Genomic DNA, 22145 nt, shown 5'->3' on the forward strand with positions numbered 1-22145 from the left:
CCTATTCCTCCTCACAAGATACCAACAACAACTCACACTTAGACTTTATCAGAGTTCATCCTGGGGAACCAACGGATTCCTTACTAAACACGGGTGAGAGGTTGCTGGCAGAACTGTTAGTACTCAAAAGAAATAACACTGGAAACTCTTCATTGAAGTGGAAACTTAAGGTTCCTTTGGAAAGTAGTCAGTTGGATGGTGTCTTGCTGGGGCAAACACTGGAAGGAACATTTCGTTAAAGTGGATACAGCTGTGAAAGGCTAAGGGCAGACTTGTGAAGGAACGGTTCACGGAGGCAGATACAGGAGAGAAGATGTTCCGCTAAAGCAAGCACATGAAAGGACATATGATGAAGAATTCTTCGCTAACAACATGGGCATGGATGTATTGGTCTGCCTTGCATCGCATGCATAGTTGAGCTGCTTTTGCCAGACTCCATAGAGAGAAATACACCAAAAACCTTCTGGTGGTGTGCTGCAGTTTCCTGGTGGTGTGCTGCAGTTTCCTGGTGGTGTGCTGCAGTTTCCTGGTGGTGTGCTGCAGTTTCCTGGTGGTGTGCTGCAGTTTCTTGCTGCTTCTGCTTACTCAGGCTGATTGGGTGCACATGCTGAGGCAAGACCCGTGCAGAGGCAAGGCACGTGGAGGACACGTGATGTTTGGAGGGTATAAACAGGACTCCACAGAGTGACAGAAAGAGAGCTTGGCTTGCCAGTACAGCTAGCTGTGCAACACTTGTGGTTCTCCTGCCTTTGCTGATCTTTTGCTGACCTGAGAGAGGCACAGCTGAGAATTTCTCCTGGCGTTCTTCCTGGTCCCTCCTGCTGACTGGAGCTGAGGATGAGACCTGGCTGTCTCTGCTAGGTCGTGTCACTGCTGTTGCTAACCTGGACTCCACCGAACTGGACGGTTGGTGTATCCGTGAAGTGTTTGCAAGTGGATGGAGCTGCCTCTGCCAACCTGAGAACTGAACTGCCAATTTCCAGATAACACAGACAGGAGTTGCTCCAAAGAACCTTTCTAAACTGGTCCACTTCCCCCAACCCCCATATTATTTCTTTCCCATTGCCTCTGGTGGGTGGTGGGCTACAAGGAAGGTTAAAGCATTTAAGAACCATCATTAAACATAAGGTTTGAAAAAAGTTAAAGCTATACTTCACCATGCATGTATGGAGACTTCCTCACAGCTGCATAGGTGGAGAAACTTTCTCTCTAGCCTTTCCCTGCCTTTATACTTTAGACCCATATGTGATTAAGACAGCATGATATGCAACTGTCTGGGACAAGAAGCTGGGTACTCAGATGAGAGTCTAATGACTCTCTTTGCACCACCCATCTTCTAGAAGAGAACATCTACAACCAACAAGCTAGGCTGTGATGATCTTTAATAAGCAGCCACAGCTAGTCTCATGAAGATGGCACTTGTTTGGCTTAGAGGATAGAGCTGCATATCAATATCTTAATAAAGGAAAGATGAATTCAAATTGCATAAATAAAATTATGTATTAAATGAATGTAATAAATGTAATATAATACATTAACATGACCTATACCATGATGGGGAATTCAAGGCAGCAGGCACTTGAAGCAGTTAGCCACATGACACAAGAAACAGATAAATGTGGGCGAATGCTCAGATGGTTCTCTCCATTTGATGTAGCCCAGGGAAAAGTCTTGCTAAGTCTTGTTAAGACCAAGAGACCTTGCAAGTTTCCAGGTAAGCTTTAGAAAAAACACAAGGCAGTCTTTACATGGTACACTGAGTCATCTATCATAACCATGCTTCAAAACACATTTTGAATAAATGTATGTAACAGACATACAGGAATGCATCATCAAATTGATGTTTTCAACACCCAGAATAATTCAACTAAGGAATCCCTGTTAAATCTATGATGCTAAAGTTACTGCTGAGAGAGTGTTAGGCAAAGGATCTCCTGTATAATCTCCATGGCTAAGCATCCTATTAGTCATTTTTACCATAGACATGTTTATATCAAAAATAATTACCAATATTCAAAACATGTATTGTTCCTTTATAAAACTGAGTCCATTGATATACATTGAACAGTAGCTGTTGAATCCCAAAGATAACGGACTGGATTAAAAGTACCCGTCGTCCTTAGAACCTGAATATATTTGAGTCATGCTTTGGGAACAGGGATTAACATGAGCCAGAACATTTGATTTTGAAGAGTCACTTTCTTTAAACTTTAAAAGGTTATGGGCAAGTAGCAGTTGACACCTGTGATTGAGGAAGGTCAAAAAGATATAAGTTTCTGTCTTTATTAGTATCTAAACTGAGACCCTTCCTGTCTAGGCCCATGGCATGGAAATCTGTACTCACAATCAGTTGGGTGCATCTTCAAATGGAAGCAGACAACCTGAAAAAAAAGTCAGTAAATATACTCCTTCTAAGAAGAGGTTAAGCTGTATGACAATATTAAACACAATAAAATTCTTGCAAACCGAATCCAAGAACACATCCAAAACATCATTCACCACGATCAAGTAGGCTTCGTCCCAGGGATGCAGGAATGGTTCAATATACAAAAATACATCAACATAATCCACTATATAACTATATAAACAAACTGAAAGACAAAAATCACATGATCATCTCGTTAGATGCTGAAAAAGCTTTTGACAAATACCAACACTACTTCATGTTCTTGGAGAGATTAGAGATTCGAGGCACAGATCTAAACATAATAAAAGCAATATACAGCAAGCCAATAACCAACGTCTAAATGGAGAGGAACTTCAATCAATTCCATTCAAATCAGGGCAAAGACTACCCACTCTCTCCCTGTCTGTTCAATACAGTACTCAAAGGTCTAGCTAGAGCAATAAGACAACAAAAGGAGATCAAGGGAATACAAATTGGAAAGGAAGATGTCAAAATATCACTATTTGCAGATGATATGATAGCACAGATAAGTGATCCTCAAAATTCTTCCAGAGAACTCCAATACCTGATAAATATCTTCAGCAAAGTGATTGAGTAGAAGATTAACTCAAACAAATTAGTAGATGTCCTTTATACAAATAATAAATGGGTAGAGAAAGAAATTAGGCAAAGAACATTCTTCACAATAGTCACAAATAATATAAAGTATCTTGGTATAACCCCAACCAATCAAGTAAAAGATCTGCATGACAAGAACTTCAAGTTCCTGAAGAAAGAAATTGAAGAAGATATCAGAAGATGGAAAGATCTCCTATGCTCATGGATCAGTAGGATTAACATGGGGAAAATGGCAATCTTAGCAAAAGTGATTACTTTTCAGATTCAATGCAATCCCCATCAAAATTCCAACACAATTTTTTTTACAGACCCTGAAAGAGCAATTCTCAACTTCTTATGGATAAACAAAAACAAAAAAACCCAGGATAGCCAAAATAATCCTAAATGATTAAAAACCAACCAACCAAACAAACAAACAAAAGCCCTCTGGATGACTCACTATCCCTGACCTCAAGCTGTACTATAGAACAATAGTGATAAAAACTGCATGGTATTGGTACGGAAACAGACATGATCAATGGAATAGAACTGAAGATCCAGAAATAAACCCACACACCTATGGTCACTTGATTTTTGACAAAGAAGCCAAAGCCATCAATGGAAAAGAGAAAGAATCTTCAACAAATGGTGTGGGACTAACTGAATGTCTGCGTGTAGAAGAATGCATATTTATCACCTTGCACAAAGCTCAAGTCCAAGTGGATCAAGAACCTCAACATAAGACCCGATACACTAAACCTAACAGAAGAGAAAGTGGCAAAGAGCCTTGAACACATTGATACAAGAGACAATTTCCTGAACAGAACACCAATTGTTCAGATCCTAAGATCAACAATTGATAAATGGGACCTCAGGAAACTAAAATGCTTCTGTAAGGCAAAGGACACTGTCAATAGGACAAAATGGTAGCCTACAGGTTGGGAAAAGATCTTCAGTAACCCTACATCAGACAGGGGGCTAATATTCAAAATATATATTAAAAAAAAAAAACTCAAGAAGTTAAACTCCAGCAAACCAAATAACCCAATTTAAAAAAACAGGGCACAGAACTAAGCAGAGAATTCTCAACAGAGGAATCTCAAATAGTTGAGAAGCACTTAAAGAAATACCCAACATCCTTAGTCATCAGGAATGCAAATCAAAATGACCCTGAGATTCTACCTTTCACCAATCAGGATAGTTAAGATAAAAAACCCAAGGGACAGTACATGGTGGCAAGGATGTGGAAAAAGAGGAACACTCCTCCATTGCTGGTAGGACTACAAACTGGTACAACCACTCTAGAAATCAATCTGGCAGTTCTCAGAAAGTTGGAAATAGTTTTACCTGAAGACCCAGCTATACTGTTGTTGGGCACATACCCAAAAGATTTCCATCATACCACAAGGGCACATGTTCCACTATGTTTATAGTAGCTTTATTCATAATAGGCAGAAGCTAGAAACAACCCAGATGTTCCTCAGTCAAAGAATGGATACAGAAAATGTGGCCCATTTACACAATGGAATGCTATTCAACTATTAAAAACAAGGACATCATGAATTTTGCAGGCAAATGGATGGAACTAGAAAATATAATCCTGAGTGAGGTAACCCAGACTCAAAAGAATATGCATGATATGTACTCACTGGTAAGTGGATAGTAGCCATATAGTACAGAATGCCCATGATATACCCCCACCAACCCAAAGAAGTTAAACAAGAAGGATGGCCCAAGCAAGAATGCTTGAATCACACTTAGAAGAGGAAACAAAATAATCATAGGCCACAGAGGGAGGGAGGGAACTGGGGGGAGAGGGGAGAGGGTGGCAGGTTCAGGTATGAGGGCAGACAGGAGAGAGACCCAGAGAGCCAGGAGAGTGAATGGAAATCTGCAGCTGTTTGGGGTGGGGGGGCTTGGGTGGGAGGGGAATCTTTAGGAAGCCCCAGAGACCTGGGATAGGGGAGGCTCCCAGAAGTTAACATAGGTGACCTTAGTTGAGATGCCTAACAGTGGGGACATGGAACCTGAAGAGGCCGCCTTCTGCAGCCAGGTAGAAACTCTAGTCTCAGAGGGATAAGGACATTAACCCGCTCACAAACCTTTAGACACAAAATTTGACCTGTCTAAGAGAAATGCAGGATGGAGCAGAGACCAAAGGAAAGGCCAACCGAGAACCAGCCCAACTGGAAAGCCATCTGGTTTGCCAGCACCAATCCCTGACACTATTAATGACACTCTGTTATGCTTGTGTGCAGCTGACTGAAACAGATGCAGATACCCACAGCCATACATTAGACAGAAGTCGGGGACACTTATGGAAGAGTTAGGGGAAGGATTGAAAGCCCTAAAGTAGATGGGAACCCCAAAGGAAGACCAACAGAGTCAACAAACCTGGAGTCCTCAGGGCTTTCAGAATCTAAGCCACCAACCAAAGAACATACCTGGGCTGGAAAGGCCTCTAGCACATATGTAGCAGACAGGCAGCTCAGTTTTCATGGCTGCCCTGACTGGTCTCAGTGGAAGAGGTTGCAGGTCATCTGGAAGAGAATTGATGTGCCAGGGTGGTGGTGGTGGGGGATACCTAGGAGACCCCACCCTCTCAGTGGAGAAGGGGCGAGGGAGGGACCCTATGAGGGAGGGACACGGGGAGTAGTGTTTGGGATGTAAATTAATTAATTAGTTAATTAATTTAAAAAGAAAGCAAAAACAAAAGTATGGGTTCCCAGGGTGCAGTGGGGCAGAAACAAAAATAGACAAGTTTGGAGCAGAGAAGTCCTGAGTATTTCAGCTAGAAAATAACAGACTTGGAAAGGCACGCGCTGCGGAAAGAGAAGACACTGAGGTCCAGGACAGCTTGCATCGCCAGCCTCCAGCCCACACAGGCTCTTCGCCTCCAGCTGTTGTCAGAGCCTGGCAAGGGATTCTTCCGGCTTCCCTCGGGATCTATGAATCCCAGAGACTCGGAATTCACATGAGCTTGGAGTCTAGCAATTTCAAGCTATCCGCTGCCTTGGATACCTGGCAAGTGTTGAAGGCACATGGCTAGGACCTTTAAAGTTCCTTCTAGAAATCAGTAAGTATGTCGTATAAAATAATGTGTCAAAATTATATCAAACAACGATTTAAAAAAACTAAAACCAACCAACAAACAACCCCCCAGAAAGCTACCAGGGAGGTCTGGTGTCATTTTGTTAGTCTAATATAAAAAGTGATCCCCTGAGGGTTCCATGGGGCTAAAAGTTTTACAGGTGACGCCATTTTGGTCACCACTCCATGGTTGCACTGACTAAGATGGCGAAATCACTTGGTTATTACAGTTTTCATGATGTCACAAACAAAGATGGTGGTGGGTAAATCCGATGGTTGCATCCATTTTGGTGAAGTCCTCAGCCAGCATGGTTCTGTTTTATAAAATTCTGAAATGTTTTTCTCCATTTTAAACTTTCAAATGTCTAATGGAATTTTCATCGCTACTATTACAGTTTTATTTTTAAAACTTCTCCTTTGGTATTGAATGCTTTCTTAAAGAATGAATTCTTTTCTTGTTCAGTGAACAATTATCTCCCCTTTTCAGCACGATAATTAGTTATTTTGAAATGTCTTTCTATTTCAATATTTTTTTGTTTCTTACAACTACTTTCCCTATCAGTTTCTTTTGCTACTTTTATATTACAGAGTTTTCTTAAATCCTTCTTCATTGGTTAAATTGTAAGCTTCAAGTCTTCAGAGGTCTTTGTAGGAATACCTCTTTTTCCTCAAAGTCCCAGCAACTTTTACTCATTTTTTATAAACCCAAATTTCCTTTAAAAAGAAAGTCAAGTTAAATTTTTTGTTATTTTTATTCAAGATTAATCAAATACTAAATTCCTTTACTGTATTTGAAAAGTATTTTAAGATCTAAAAGTTCCATTTCCTGAAGTTTGAAGAATATAATTTTAGGACACAACTCTAAAGTATTCTTTAAAATAACTATTTCTGGCCTGAACCTTGTAGAGGGAGGGGGTCACTTGAGTTTGGGGTGGGGGTCACTCTTGCAGCTATGACAATTGGGAGGTTGGGGCAGGAGGGTTGCTTCAAATTTCTGGGCAGCCTAAACCACATAGAGATAACAGCATAAACTACAGAGCTATATGCTCAACAACAGAATGAATGAATGACTGAATAACAATATTCCTGGCTGATTTATTATTTTTCAATGCTAGGAATCAAACCCAGGGCCTAAAGCATGCTAGATAAATTATCTATGAATTATGTACACATACTTTTGTATGACATTTTAATCTTGACTTCCAGAAGCTGACTTAGAAGAAAATATGTTTGTTGTTGTGGAAAAGAAGCTTAAGGCGGAAAGTGGGGTAGAAATCTTAGACACCATCCCTGGAGGCTTCTAAGATAAGGAAGCTTGCCCTGGTGACAGGAGGGCATCATGGAGGGCTTGCTGTGTGCCAGCACCACAGAACATGGCCGCTTTCCATATATTATATTCAGTCTTCAAATCACACACAAAAAAGATTTAACATTTTGTGTGTGTGTGCACGCAAACTCAAACATGCACACATATATGCTACTGAGTGTGCACAGTTCCAGGAGTCAGAGGGCAACTTGCAGGAGCTGGTTCTTCCTTTCCACCTTGTGAATTCCAGGGATTGCACTCTAGTCACCAGCCTTGGTGGCAGGCATGTTTATTAACGAAGCCATCTTTCCTACCCTAGTCTCCAAATCAGTAATGTAGGCTCTGGGGCATCAGGTAAGTTGGTTTGGTCTGTGTTGGAAGTGATAGGGCTAGACTTCAAGGCCAGGTTTGGCTGACTCCAAACCCAGGACTTGCAATCATGTTCTGTCCTCAGACTAGAGTCTAAGGCATCTCCTCTGGTGAGACAATGGTCTGTCGTCATTTGAATCTAATGCCACCCCCCTGAATTGGTCTAGAAGATGTGTTTTGCTGGAGAAAGGACATCACTGAAGGTAAGCTTTGAGAGCATAAAGACTTGTACCATTGTACCATTTCTAGTTCACTCTCTGCTTCCTGCTTGAGGTTGACCATGCGGCCTCCATTTCCAGCTCCAACCGCCACGCATTTGCTCTGTCCATCATGGATGCTAATCCTGATGGAACCGTAAACCCAAATACACTCCTTCATCTGTAGGTTGTCACCGTCATAGTATTTTGTCACAGCAATAGAGAAGTAACTTAGTGTCCTTCAGAAAGAAGAGGTAGAGATGAACTAAGGTTTTAAGTGTGATTATTTGGAAAAATTGTTCTTATATTTTTCTACTTGAGGACTTCTGGGACACATTAGGGCAACACCAGCCCTTGACGGAGCCTCCTCTGACACCACGTGCCCTTCCTATTTTCGGATGCAGTTTCAGTGAGAGGTAAGCTGACCTTAGAAAGGCACTGGCTCTGACCCGCCTGTTATCAGAAGCCCTGTTTTCACAACTCCACACTTTTGGTCTCTCCATCAGGAGCTGTCTGCCGGGAGTTCTCATCGGGCTGCTTTGTTCATGGTGCTTCAGAGGTGATGAGCTGTGTGTGAGGCCCCTTCAGATCCAGGGCCCAGGAGGGACATTCTGCAACAGGGCCTGTGGGCAGAAACAAGAGACTTCAGGAGGACTTAGGGGTTTGCTAAAAGAGGGAAGTGTGCCCATGGACACCCACCAACATGTGTGTGACTGCACTTTGGGCGGCACCAGAAGGACAGGGCAAGCCTCCAATGATTTGAATGGCTTGGAGTTTTCAGTTTTCAGATTTTTTTTTTCCTGTTGCTATTTCATGTATTCAGGCTTGAGAATTGCTCACTAAGCTGAGTTGGAAACTTATATTTGAAGTGGCAGGAGACCCCACCCCACCCTAGGTAAGAACAGAGCAGGACCCTGCTACTCCAATAGATGTATGATCCATTTTTTTCCCCTTGTATAGGAAAATTTAAGGTTCCAATTGAAGCCTTAGTAGGAAGATGTAAAACTCCAGTACAAAATCATGCTTGCTGGCCTCTTGTGTCTTGACAGTATATTGTAGTACAAGTCAGGTAAGCTCCTCTGGTGGTAGACAGTTCTTGAAAGTACCCCAAGGGGTAGAGACAGAGCAGTTGCTTCTGGGAGCATCTTAGACTGTGGATTTTCCAGTCTGAACAACAAGATTGTATCTACAAGGAAACATTTGCAGTTAGCTGGGCAGTGGGCACATCCAAGACCACTCATAACCTGGAGGGGCAAATGGATGTGTCCTAACTTTTATCCATAGAGGGGAGGTGACAGTCCCAGGTGAAATTATAAATAGTTAGTACCCTTCTCTGAAGAGAGGCGATCTGTGGCTCTCTCAAGCTGCAAGTTAACAGAGTTCATAGGAAAGCAAAGTTTCCAGTTGCCCTTTTGATAAACACATTCTTGGAAAGGGCTGCCTACTGAGGGACCCTGGGGAAGATATTTTGAGCAGTCCGAGGCTGTCTGTCTGCACTCTTTGTTCTCACAGTTTGAAGTCCTTTCCAATTTAATTATCAGGAGTGAGGAGTTAGCATCCAACTGGCAGTTTTGATCAATATCTGTCTGCTAGGATCTGGTGGGCACCAGGACATGAAACATCCCAAGGCCTTCACTGTGCCCTATCTATCCTCTGATCACAGGGATGCGAGGAGTCCAGAGAGGCATTTATCAGTGCCCACTAACCTGGATTTATGCTGTGTCTATTTTTATTAGTCCTTCCATCTATACTGTCCTGACCCCAACATGCAGCACACACAGTCATACCTGCTACTGAAGTTAAGGACTTTTAATATATAGTTCGTGCACCAAATAAACACTACGACCTCAGTTACGTATCCCTCATGTGCAGTCTTGGTTTCAAAGATGCTGCTTATCTGCATTGTCAGCCTGATTCTCTTTCTTGACCTTACCATTACTGAAGTCTCAGGTCATTGGATCATGGGAGACATGAGGCTTCAGAACTACACTTTAGTTTTAATAGTAAATAAATCTTCTGCAACTCATTTGCATCTTAGTTCTACTGGTATATCTTAAGTCCTCTAAATATTTCAGAACTGGTTTTGACCGCTGCTGAATCAAATCTCCTGCCTGGTTTTAGAGTTGCTGGATGGGAAGAGCCTGTCTTCTGACGCTACCACCACCTTCTCATTCCCCACAGTGCTACTCACTTGAGCCATATGAAATTGCCACCATGTGAAGTTCAGTACGGAGGAATAATGAGAAGTGTTTACCTCCTGTAAACACTATTGTCTTGGTTACTTTTCTATTGTGACAAAGAGACGCCATGACCAAAGCAACTTGTAAAAGAAGATGCTAATTGGGGTTTACAGTTTCATAGCGTTAGAGTTCATGACTATCATGCTAGTGAGCATGGCACAGGCAAGACAGGCACGGGGACAAAGCTGAAAGCTTACATCTTGGAATAACTATAAGGCAGAGAATGATAGCTGGGAATGGCATGGGCTTTTGAAACCTCAAAGCCCACCCATAGTAGCACACCTCTTCCAAACAAGGCCACGCCTCCTAATTCTTCCCAAATAGTTCCACTAACTGGGGACCAAATATTCAAATGTAAGAGCCTACTTGGGCCATTCTCACCATTCAAACCACCACAATACCCCTGAAGTTCCCTTTCAACCTCCAATCTTATACATCACACAGGTGTACACACTAGCCCCCAACCCAAGCTGTTTTCCTGTGGAATTTATGCACCTAAACTCCCAAGTAGTTGTGAATCCCAGTGTTCTGATTCTGGATCCCTACTGCCCACTTCTCCCCCCACCCCCACCCCCAGCCAAGACATAAATAGTCTAAAAATCTAAACAGTATTTTCATGGCCCATTTTGAATGCAGAGATCACAATGCAAATCACCCAATTTCTCCATTTTGAGGCTTCAACATACCAGTTAGAAACATCGAAAATACAGGTAAACTTACAGAAAAATCAGCAATGAAACTGGAACCATCTAAATGAACAATTCATCTCTTACTGTGTAAATGTTTAGGGTATAATGTGTTCGTTTTACATGGAAAAAATAAGGACTCTTGTGTGGAAATCGGCATCACATGAATTCATGGAAAACCACTGCCTGAAGCAAGTCAATGAGGATCCCCAAAGGTCATGTCAAAGGCTAAGTACTTGACAGCTGCTCCAGCACAGGGAGATGTGAGCATGTGTTCCTGTGTGCCAGCCTGGCCAATGGCACTGAACCAAGAGGAGCAGCTGGCTTCCATCCCAGGAGTTGCCTTCCCTGTCACTCATGTGCTCTTGACAGGTCTGAAATGGAAACAGAGGGCAGACATAGTAGCTGAGGGCACACTACAAGTCCTTTCTGAGTTGTCCAGCGGGACTAGTTTGGAGAGCAGGAGGGGGCCTGATTTGTCTGTTCTACGACTTCACCTGGCATAGCCTGAAGATCTAGAGTAAGTCCATTTGCCCCTGGATCTTCACCTGACATTGAAATAGGACAAGTATTACAGGCCATTACAAGGGGACATGAGATGCTCCTGGAAATGCTTTCTACAGTGTCTGACACACAGGTCCTTCAGGACCAAAATCAAAACCCAGTCAAGATAACACTATTGGTAGCTGAGTTACTGGAAACAGAGTGGTCTAGATGCTTAGAAATAAGAGCTGTTGAAGAAGGCCTAGTCGGCCATCACTGGGAAGAGAGGACCCTTGGTCTTGCAAACTTTATATGACCCAGCACAGGGGAAGGCCAGGGCCAAGTAGTAGGAGTGGGTGGGTAGGGGGGTATAGGGAACTTTAGGGATAGCATTTGAAATGTAAATAAAGAAAATAATAATAAATAAAAAAGAAAGAAAGAAATAAAAGCTGTTAAGACTAGGGAAGAATCCTGCAGTCCAACATGAAGTATGTGCTGCCAGGTGCCATTGCTACTGTCCTACAGCTGTGGGAAAATCCGAGAAGACTTTAGAGGTAAAAACAGCAAAGATACAAAGGCAAGAATGAAGCTATTCTATTCACGAGAACTCAAAAGGGACTAAACCCACCAAACCATTGTGCCATGCTCTATAGGAGACAGGAGCCAAGCCACCATGTTGGCTCATGTTCATGGATACTAGACCCCTGGGAAGGAGGATTCTCACATTAAAGGTGCCTGCTCAGCACTACACTGGGATTTCTAACCAGAGTGTAAGGCAAAAAGTAGCCACACAGCCTGAGATACCCTTCTATCAAAGCAGTCCCCTGGGAAGTGACAGCTTGTATACAGCTGAGCAGCAAGGGCACACTGAAATGAAAGCTTCCACCTCATGCATGGATTTAACCCACCGGACAACAAAAGAACTGGCTAGTGGGCAGCCATGGGTTTTGATGACTGATACTCACCTTTGCCCCAGTTCTTCCTTCCTGGCGTTACCATGACACTGTATTCATCTACATGCTGTCTTTTCTCTCGAAGTTTCATGTGTCAGCATTACCTTGTTAATGAGATACTTTCTGATCTTGGCTCACATTTTTATGGCCTATTTGGAATCTCTGAAGTCACAGTGCCAGAGTTGGGATCCCTTAACACCCACGGACCTCAGGGGCAAAGCCACTAAGCCCAAGCGCAGACAGCACCAAGCCCCATCCAGGATGTGAAAGGAAGCCTACCCTGTCCTGCATACACTGGTGACCAGAAACAAGACACCATGACTTCTAGACATAACTCTTATTTGTCTTTATGTTAGAATGTTATTTAACATGAAGTTGAAATTGTGATATTTCTATAGCTCTGGTTTCTTTTTATTTGCAATTACTATGGTCCATGCTTTGTCACATTTCAAATCAATGTGATGGGGTGGAGGGATGATGGCTCAGAGATTAAGAGAATACAATGCTTTTCCAGAGGACCTGAGTTTGGTTCCCACCACACACATGGGACAAGTCACAACTGCCTGGAACTGCAGCTCTGGGAAAGCCCAAGATCTTATCTCTGAACACTTGCACTTAGGCGCTCACACCCTCACACAGACACACACAGACATATTCACAGACAGTCATGAACACAGACAGTCTAAATAAGACATGAGAGTTCTATGTAGTTTAAAGCTGTTGGGCTTTTGCTGGGGCAGCCTCTCAGCTAGCTTCTAACTTAACCCAACCTCCCAGGCTGTGTCCCAGCCAAGTGGCTCGCTCTTTACCTCCCTGATCTACTCCAGTCTCCTTTCTCTTCCCTTCCCCGTCTCTTTTGATTCTCCTGCCTCTGCTTGTGTCCCATCTATGTCCTTGCCTGCTCAGAAGTTCTGCCCCTTACATCCTGCCCCAGCTATTGGCTGTCAAATCTTTATTATAACCAATCAGTAGTAAGACAATGTCTGGTCTAGCTCTTGGGTTGCCTAAGGCATCAAGGACCGCATGACCTTCATCTTTGGGGTAGATGTGGAAGGACAAGCATTTTCCAATAGAAAACCTGGTCACCGTCCATAGAAATAATAATACCAAAATTCTGCCAACACTTAGATCTCTGCTGGTACAGAATTAACATTTGAAAAGACAATGCATGCCATAATACAGTGTGAAGAAAGGTCACCCCAACATAGTAACCTGGTGGGACATGACATAGGATTATCTCTAAGTAGGCCTGGCACCAGGCTTCCACTTCATTTAACACCAGATAGGAGTATTTGTAAGCATACCTTAACTGTATGTGTTTTAATTTATTAACTGGTAGATGAAAAGAGTGCTAATTTATTAAATCAGATGGTTAAGTGTTACAATTATGGTAAGCCACTGCCACTACCCTAGTGAGAGAGCCTGCATCCTGGTTCAGGTAGGAATTCTTTTAACATAGTTTTGGTCACTATGGCTTTTCCTTGGTTTGCACATGAATGCCAGTGATCAACAGATGCTCTGATAATACTTGATGAATGCTTCTTGCCTCATATCTAGCTCTTTGTACATTTTTAGAAGTCACACACACACACACACACACACACACACACACATACACACACACACACACCACAGTAAATGATGAAACCTAAATGACATAAACTACAGGTAGATGTCTCGAAGTGACTATGTACAGAATCTTAACAGTTGGGAAATTCTGGAGGTCATCTCTGTTGTCTTCTAGTCAGAGAATTGCGCTGTGGGAGATGAATGGGTGAGCCATTACCAGTGTGCCCAAAATAGCTGGTGATGAACTGACCTGGAGAAGCTTCATTAAGAGTCGGGTATTGGTCTCAGTGCTTTACATTTAATTAATTTGTTTAAGTTTTGATTGACCAGTTAAAGTTGGTTTGTGTTTATGAGAGATGATGCTTTGATATAGGTATGTGATACATGATTATATCATGTTAGCTGGCATATCTAGCACCTCACTTAACTCTCATTGGAGGAAGTGATGTCTGAAATGGATTTAGCTATTCTGATATATACAATGCATCATCATTGACTATTAAGTACAGCCACCTCTCTGTGCAATAGATGGCAAAACCTGCCCTCCCCTCTGTATAAAACTGTACCCAGTGTCCCTTCTTTTCTACTCTCTCCTCTCATCCTCTCTGTCTTTCTTCCTCTTGAATTCCCCCCATTCTCCTCCCCTCTTCCTTCTCCTTCTCCTCTCTTCCTATCCCCTCTGATAAATATCATGATCTGCTTTACTGCTATAAGCTCAGCTTTATCAACACAAGTGACATATGCATTAGTCAACCTTTCTGGAAGTCTTATCACTATTATGGCTGGGAATCAAAGCACAGAGAAGTGGTCAGAATACGTTACATTAAAGCAGAAGCACACAAACCAGCGCTTTTTACCGCTCACTAGTACCTCAGGTAATGTCATGCCATGCTCCAGTTTACATACCTTTCCACAGGGAAGCTAACTGCCTGTTTGCCCTGGCTTATTTTACTTACATTTTAATGTATACTCTCATCCTATGTCTCTTCTGCAGGTATAGTGTTTCCATTAGATGCCTGTGCTTTCTTCTTACTTGATTTTAGGGGTTCCCACGTGGTTATGGTGTCCCCGATGCTTTTTAAGAATTTATTTATTTCATTGTATGTGTGTATGCTTGAGGATATATATGTACACTTATGTATGCAGGAACCTGAGGAGGTCAGAAAAGGGCATCAGACACCCTGGAACTGGCATTACAGGTGGTTATAAGCCACCATATGGGTGCTGAGAACTGAACCTGAGTCCTTCTCTTAACTGTTGAGCCCTCTTTCCAGCCATGTCCTCAATGTTTTCTAGTCTGTCCGTGACTGTGAAACTCCAAGGTCCTCATTCGAAGGCTTACATTAACCACGTGCTCCGTTGGCTTTGTGTTCCACTCTTGCAAAGGAAAGCAGTTTGCACTGTATGCTAGCATTTTTCTTCTCTAGTTTCTTTGAACTGTTATCTTCCCATCTGTCCTTAGAGATAGATTAGACCTTTGGTGTGAATTAATTTGTTGATTGTATGTCAGAGAATTTCTTGATTTTTAACCTAGAAGTCTTCCATCACTTCTCAAACATCTCTCTGCTATTATCACTTTAAACCATGTCTTCCTTCTGATTCTGATTCCATGTATCCAAGACTTCCATGTGTTTGTGTGTGTGTGTGTGTGTGTGTGTGTGTGTGTGTGTGTGTGTGTGGTATATGCACATAAGTTCGTGCAAAGGTGTGTAGAGCTCATGTGAAGGCCAGGTGTCAGTATTGTGTGTCTTCATTCTTCTCTGTCTTATTTTATCTTGAAACAGGGTCTCTTACAAACCCTGAAGCTTGTGATGTACTACACTGGCTAGCTAATAAGCCTTAGGGATCCACCCTCCTCCCCATCTCAGTGATGGGGCCTGGGTCTGCCTGCTCCAGGTTTTTCAGGACTTCAGAGTCTGGAGCCCTGCAGGGCTGCAACTATTTCTCGCTATTTCTGTTCGTTCTGCTATTTTATTCCTTATCTTCTTATTTTAAATAATTAAAAATTTTAGATTATAATTACATAATTTCTCTCTTTCTCTTTCCTTCCTTCCAAACCCTCCCTTGCACCCCCCTCCTGCTCTCTTTTAAATTCATGGCCTCGTTTTCTTTAATTGTTGTTACATACACACACACACACACACACACACACACACACACACAGTAGATACACAAATACAACCTGTCTTCTCAGTCTGTATAACATTATTTATATGTGTATTTACTACTTGAAGTTAGGTAACCAGTTGGTGTGATCTTCCCCAAATAAGATTATTTCCCCCACTCTCATTCTTTGGTTCAGACAACCCCTCCTGGGAAAGCAGAATTAACATCAAAATATAAGCAGCACCGGGGGCCATCCACAACACTTCCCCCTTTCTGTCCACTTAAAAAACTCTTTTATCTCAGATATGAATTGAGCACAACTATTACCATTTTGTAATTTATAAAGTACAAGATAGACCTAACACCCAGTCCATCATTTTTGTCAATAAAATAGAATTCTCTGTCATCTGTCTTAACTTAAAAGACTTATGATTCTACACCCGACATATGTCCTGGCTTTAGACAGTATGCCATCTGAAAACCATCCTCTCAAATCTGTTCTCTCACTGTAAATAGCCTGGGTTGGCTGTGAGACTGTAAGTAGTCTTTCAACCCTGTCAGAAATCCTATGGAATCACCCCAATTCGCAGCTAACCTCTTGGCTGCTCCCTCAGAGATGGGCTAACCCTGTTACTCCAGATTTACCCCTTCAGTCCCTGACATCCCTCAATTCTCTGTCTTACTGGATTTTTAATGCCGCCAAGGAGATGGATGCGAAATATTTTGTGCAATTTTTATAGTTGTTTTTGGGAAGATTTGCCCCAAATTTGGGGGTAGTATTGGAAGCAGAAATTCCAAGCTGAACGTTTGCGCGAGGTTGCGCAGTATCACCGTTCTCACAAAATCAATGGCTATAATAAAATTAATAATAATAATAATAACAGTGGTACTCAACTTGTGAGGTTCCCTGACAGGAAGAAGACACTGAGCGTTGTGTCTGAGCCTACACTTGAAGGTAACACAGTCCTGATATTTGTCTTCCATTTCTCTGGGTCGTTTTCACGTTGGGAACGTTCAGATGTGAGATGCCAGACTGAAGCCAGGATCTCCTGTTCCTTCACCACAAGATTTCTATTTTATTTTCCTGGCTCCAAATTAATTGCCAGAGTTTTCATCTACCATGCATGCCATTATTTTAAAATCCTATTTGTGTTTACTAATACGGAATCACTGAAGTTTCAAGTCCAGGCATTGTCATCCTGTGTGAGAAACACTATCTTCCCTCCCAGTGTCCTGGCTCAAGGATTCCTTCTTTAGAGAAGCCCCCAGTCTGGTCTTTCTGTCTGACCCCAGCCTTGCCCTCCTGGGAGAATAGGGACGTGGGTCTTTCCTGAGCCAGAGTAGACCACAGAAGCCTCTGCTTGGGCTTGTCTTAGCCAATGGTTAAGAGGACGTGTTTGGAAAGGTTCCCCCACTTTGTGCCTTTAGGAAATGTTTCCACGTACCATTGAACTTGACAGATATTAAATCTCCCATAAAAGAATATTTGTAAAACAAGGAAGAATTTTTTCCAAGCCTTATTCTTATGTAGGTATGAAAAGCAAAACACAATTCCTTGATTTATTTTAGTGATGTTGCCATAAATTATTCCAGGCTATAAACAGCATAAACAGATTTGCCTTTCATATAGGATACTTGGCATAAGGAGATTATAAACAACATCTTTGTTATAATCAGGACACATTTGATACAAGAACAAACCCTGAAAAAAAGTAACAGAAGAAGCATGGTGGAGAGGAAGAGGAGGAGAAGGAAAGGGAAAACCAAACATTTGCCTGAGACCTGCCTCCCTCAGGACTCCCATGATCAAGTTCAAGAACACTCACCTCCCATCTTCTAGCTATGCTAGCTTGACAGAGTTGTCTGCGTTCTGCTCGCTTCAAACCCCTCTTTCCTTTAACATTTCCTCCCTGTGTGTGATTTCCATTCTGTGTTATACACCATCTTTCGCCTTTCCATATATCCTGGCTCCTGGGGTATTTGATAAGATGTTTTCTGGGGTATATATACTTTCAGTATCTATCCCTAAGAAACTTCTTATCTAAATTTAGATAAGATTATACTGTTGGGCCTTATAAAAGGAGGTAATCTAAGAAGGTAATTTATATAGTCTAGGCCCTTAATATTTAGTATCCTTCCATTGTTGCTAATACTATGAGGGGAAATTCATTATAGATCGTCTTTAGGGTACATTGGTCTCATTAGTTCCATTAAGTAAGTCATCAAAATATCAGTAGAAAATCTCTTTGCCCAGTCTTGTTCAGATAATTCCAATAGTCTACATCTTATTATTTTAACTGTCCGAAATGTGTCAGAGCCTCCTGCAAGCAGGCATTCCTGAGATGGTGAGCTGAGCATCCACCCTCACCACCCCTGGGAGTGGTCCAGCTTCCTGAAGATGCAAAAACCTGGTAGCCAAATCTGCTGACTGCTGTTGGTTTTCATAGTGTTAGCTTCCAGCCTGTCTATCAAAGAATGAGTCCTCTTGAGAAACCTGATCCCCCACTAGTAGGTACAGACTCAAATAAGCCTCCAAGTTGTAATTGGCTAAGTTACAGCTCTGTGGCTCGCTGTAGTTAGATGCAAAATGCACAAACAAACTCCACTTCAGGGTGTCTCCTTTCCTAAGGTTATTTTTAGTTGAACTGATTATCTGCCAATAGCTGACACTTCTACAGACCAACTGAGCTCCTGTCACACCCTTCTTCTTTGTTAATTCCTTTTCCTGGATCTACCGTAGTCACAGTTTAAGACCCCATCCCCACCCCCACCACATGCCACTATTTCTCAAGTGCACATAGTGGAAGGAGAAAGAATACTAAATTTTATCTTGCTTCAAAGGAGTCAACTAAGCCACCTACACCTTTGGCCTGTGGAAATGGCATGGCAGTGTCAGGAGCTGTTTGGTAGGTCCATTGTGGTCATCGCCTGCTAGGTGTGTTCTCTCCTAGTCCTTGGGGTCTTGTAAACAGCAATCGATTAGAGTTGTTGGTACAGTCTCAACTTTGCTAAATATGAAGTCTCAGTGCTTAGCATTCTTCCATCTTTGCTGATGGTGTATCATGGGTCCTCTCATCTCCAGGACCCATCTCTTTGCTTCTTTTTCACCAGTATTCCTGCTAGTGCAGGGACCTCCCAAACCAGAGTTGCTTCTAGACCCATAGTCAGACCAAACCCTGATAAGGCCATATATTGTACATTGGAAATATCTTGCTGAAAATGCTTCACATAGGACCCGAGGGACATCATGGTTAACAACATAGCACTATGGAGTATGGGCCGTTTTGGTGATGACCACAAGGCTAACTGAAAGTTACACCATGCTGCCCCTGCCCAGCATCTGGAGAGAAGACCAGAGTGGGAAAGATACAAATTTAAAAGATAAAAGACTGGCTGGGTATGGTGGTATACACCTTTAATCATAGCACTTTTAGGAGACAGGATGAGCTTTCTGAGTTCCTGACCAGCCCTGGCTACATAGTAACTTACAGGTGAGCCAGAGTTACATAATGAGATAGTGTTTGAAAAAAAAAGGGGGGGGCTTTTTAAAGTGTCCTCAGCATGTGCTTCTTCAGTGGTACTGTAAAGTTGAAGATTGTAAATGTAATCTTCACAAGCTGAGGGCCATCTCTACAGTGTTAGTTCACTGGAAGAGTAACTGTTCCCTTGACATCAACTGTTGCAGATCTTTAGGTAAGCTTCTTATGTACCAATACGATGAATGATTAGTTAGGTCTATCATGTGAGCTGGTAACACCAGCTACTTGGGAGACTGAGACTAGAGGAGTTGAAGGCCCATCTAAGTTAAATATCAAGACCATGTCTCAAAAGAAAAGTTGAATAAAATATTCAGAGGTTTGGCTCAGTACCTGGGCTCTTAGGAGGCTCTGGGTTCGGTACTTCAGTACTGCAAAGGAGAAAAAGAATAAACTCAGATGTCACACACACTCATTAGTCATTCCAATGTGCCTACATCACTTCATTCTGGCTTTAAGTCTATAAAAGGTGGGAGTAACTCCGTTTTATCGGTGTGGAAACTGAGCCTTGAGTTAAATGGGACTAGAATTGAATCATAAGGTTCTCTCTGACTGAACATTTAGTTTTGTGGCCAGTTCTGAGCTTTCTGCCCTTATTCTGTAGCTTCTACCTAGAACACTTAGCTGATCTATGAGTCCAGTCATAGCTAAGTTTGTATGTGACACGTCATACCCAGAGTGACATTGGCCAAGTACCCAGATCTGTCCCCAAAGGCTTCTGCTTGTCCCTGGCAGAAGACAGTGGTTTCCATTCAGCCACCATGTGCTCTTGTGTGCCTTGGAGCAGCTGGGGCAAGGGAAGTCACAGCCAAGTCATTCCTTACCCCTAAGTATCATACCATTGCCTACATGATAAAAGCCACTCTCCTTGGTGAGGTCACCATGTCTGCCATAGTCACTCCCAATCTTCCTGAACTCCTCATCTGACATGTATATCCCCATTTTCCTCTTCCCAAACATACCTCTGAGCATTCTCAATTCTCTGAGACCTCGGTGTCATTGCGGATGGCTGAATTCTTTCCCTTCTTCATCCTGGATCACTAATGTTGGACTTGGCCTCACATGGGCCGCTTCTGACTAAGAGAAGGTGGACAGAGGGACATTGGAGACAAGCTTTTAAGATGCATCGTGGTTTCTCCTTTATCCTTCTAGCATTTCTGTCATTGTCACACAGAGAGCAGGCCCCAAGCAAGTGCCAGTCCCCAAGTCTGGAGACACAAGGAACATTAACTAAAAGCCAGCTTACATCCTGGAGCCAAGACCAGTAAAGCCCACTGACTCTCTCAGCTAGGAGATGAAAGTGAGTGGCTAAGGCTTGCTACTGTTAGCCATGCTGTTCTGAGGTTATTTATTACTACTTTTATTTCATATTTCATATTAACTGCTCTTTTTGAACTCTCTCTAGTGTGTGAACATCTAAATGCATATACCTAGAAATACTGGTAAAATAGTTATCTACCCAGAGAAGTTCCAGCTCACTGAAGTGAGCAACCCTGAAAACTTAGCTCATCAAGCAGTCTTCTTTTAGGGCACCTTCTCTAAAACTCGTGCTGTTGTTTGCCTGTTAGGAGCAGATCTTGGCCTTCATACTCTATTTGGGACCATTTTATGTATGTGTTTATATTGGAGATGGCATTGGTCTCTTGTTTGAATGAAAATGCAGAATCAGACTAAGAGAGAGGCAGACAGAGGAGTTACCCTGGAGGTGAGAAACTGGTTATCCTGCCTGACTTCTCTGGGAACTCAGGTCAGGTTGGTTAATACACTGATAAATGCCATTTCTTTAAAAGGACTTTGATAGTGGCAACTACATCAAGATGATTGCAACCCCAACTCCTGTAATGTAAGGCATCTCAGCCTACTATAGAGAAGGTATGATAATGAACACATCTTGGAGAGAATTATTAAGCCACAGTTAATGAACTATGGCTGGATCAGAGGGCCCAAGCAGATATTCTTGGATAGGGCAAGCAAAAGTAAGGTGTTCTTGCTTGGGACTCAGCCTACCAGGTGCTTGCAGAGGACTAAGTAGTGTCTTTTGGCCTGGCTTGGTTATGCCATAGATGGTGTATGTACATAGACACCAGAGAGAAAAAAGATTCCTCAAAGAGACTCCTTTGACAAATGTATGGAATTGTCCTGTGGGTCAAACATTAGACATAGCATAATCTAACTAGCCTTTGCTTTGGTGGGTCTTTACCTGCAAGAGACACATTTTTTTCTGCCTCTTCACAACACACACACACACACACACACACACACATATACACACCCTTCTCGATCTCTTCTGTACAGCTGAAAACTTGCCTTAGCTTGTAAATTTTGGTTTCCAGATAGCAATGTGGCCATGCCACTTCAATAGAGCTGTTTCCTGATGGCAAAGATGGTCTAAGGTGTGACTTGGCCTTAACGTGTGTATATAAATGTTTTCTTCTTTTCCTACAATAATTTAAGGTCTCCTTTGTGGCCAAGGATACAGCTCCCTTGAGTTTCTGCTACAGAAGTCTTCCTGGCTGAGGACCAGGAGCTTGTGGAATGGGTTCCTGGGGCTGGCAGCCAGGTTTGGGCCACTGCCACGTTGCCTTCTATAACTGACCTCCTGCATT

General features: G+C 42.5%; 1 long non-coding RNA gene across 1 annotated transcript; it reads right to left on the bottom strand.

Annotated features, from left to right (window-relative positions):
- Positions 1–7669: 7669 nt before the first annotated feature.
- Positions 7670–20607, bottom strand: LOC115064053. The gene is made up of 3 exons (XR_003843915.1): positions 20502–20607; positions 19873–19910; positions 7670–8589 (listed from the first exon to the last, which is right to left on the bottom strand). It is a non-coding gene; the product is annotated as an uncharacterized LOC115064053 (long non-coding RNA).
- Between the last annotated feature and the right edge of the window lie 1538 nt (positions 20608–22145).

This window comes from Mus pahari, chromosome 5, assembly GCF_900095145.1.
Source record: "Mus pahari chromosome 5, PAHARI_EIJ_v1.1, whole genome shotgun sequence".
NCBI classification, from domain to species: domain Eukaryota; kingdom Metazoa; phylum Chordata; class Mammalia; order Rodentia; family Muridae; genus Mus; species Mus pahari.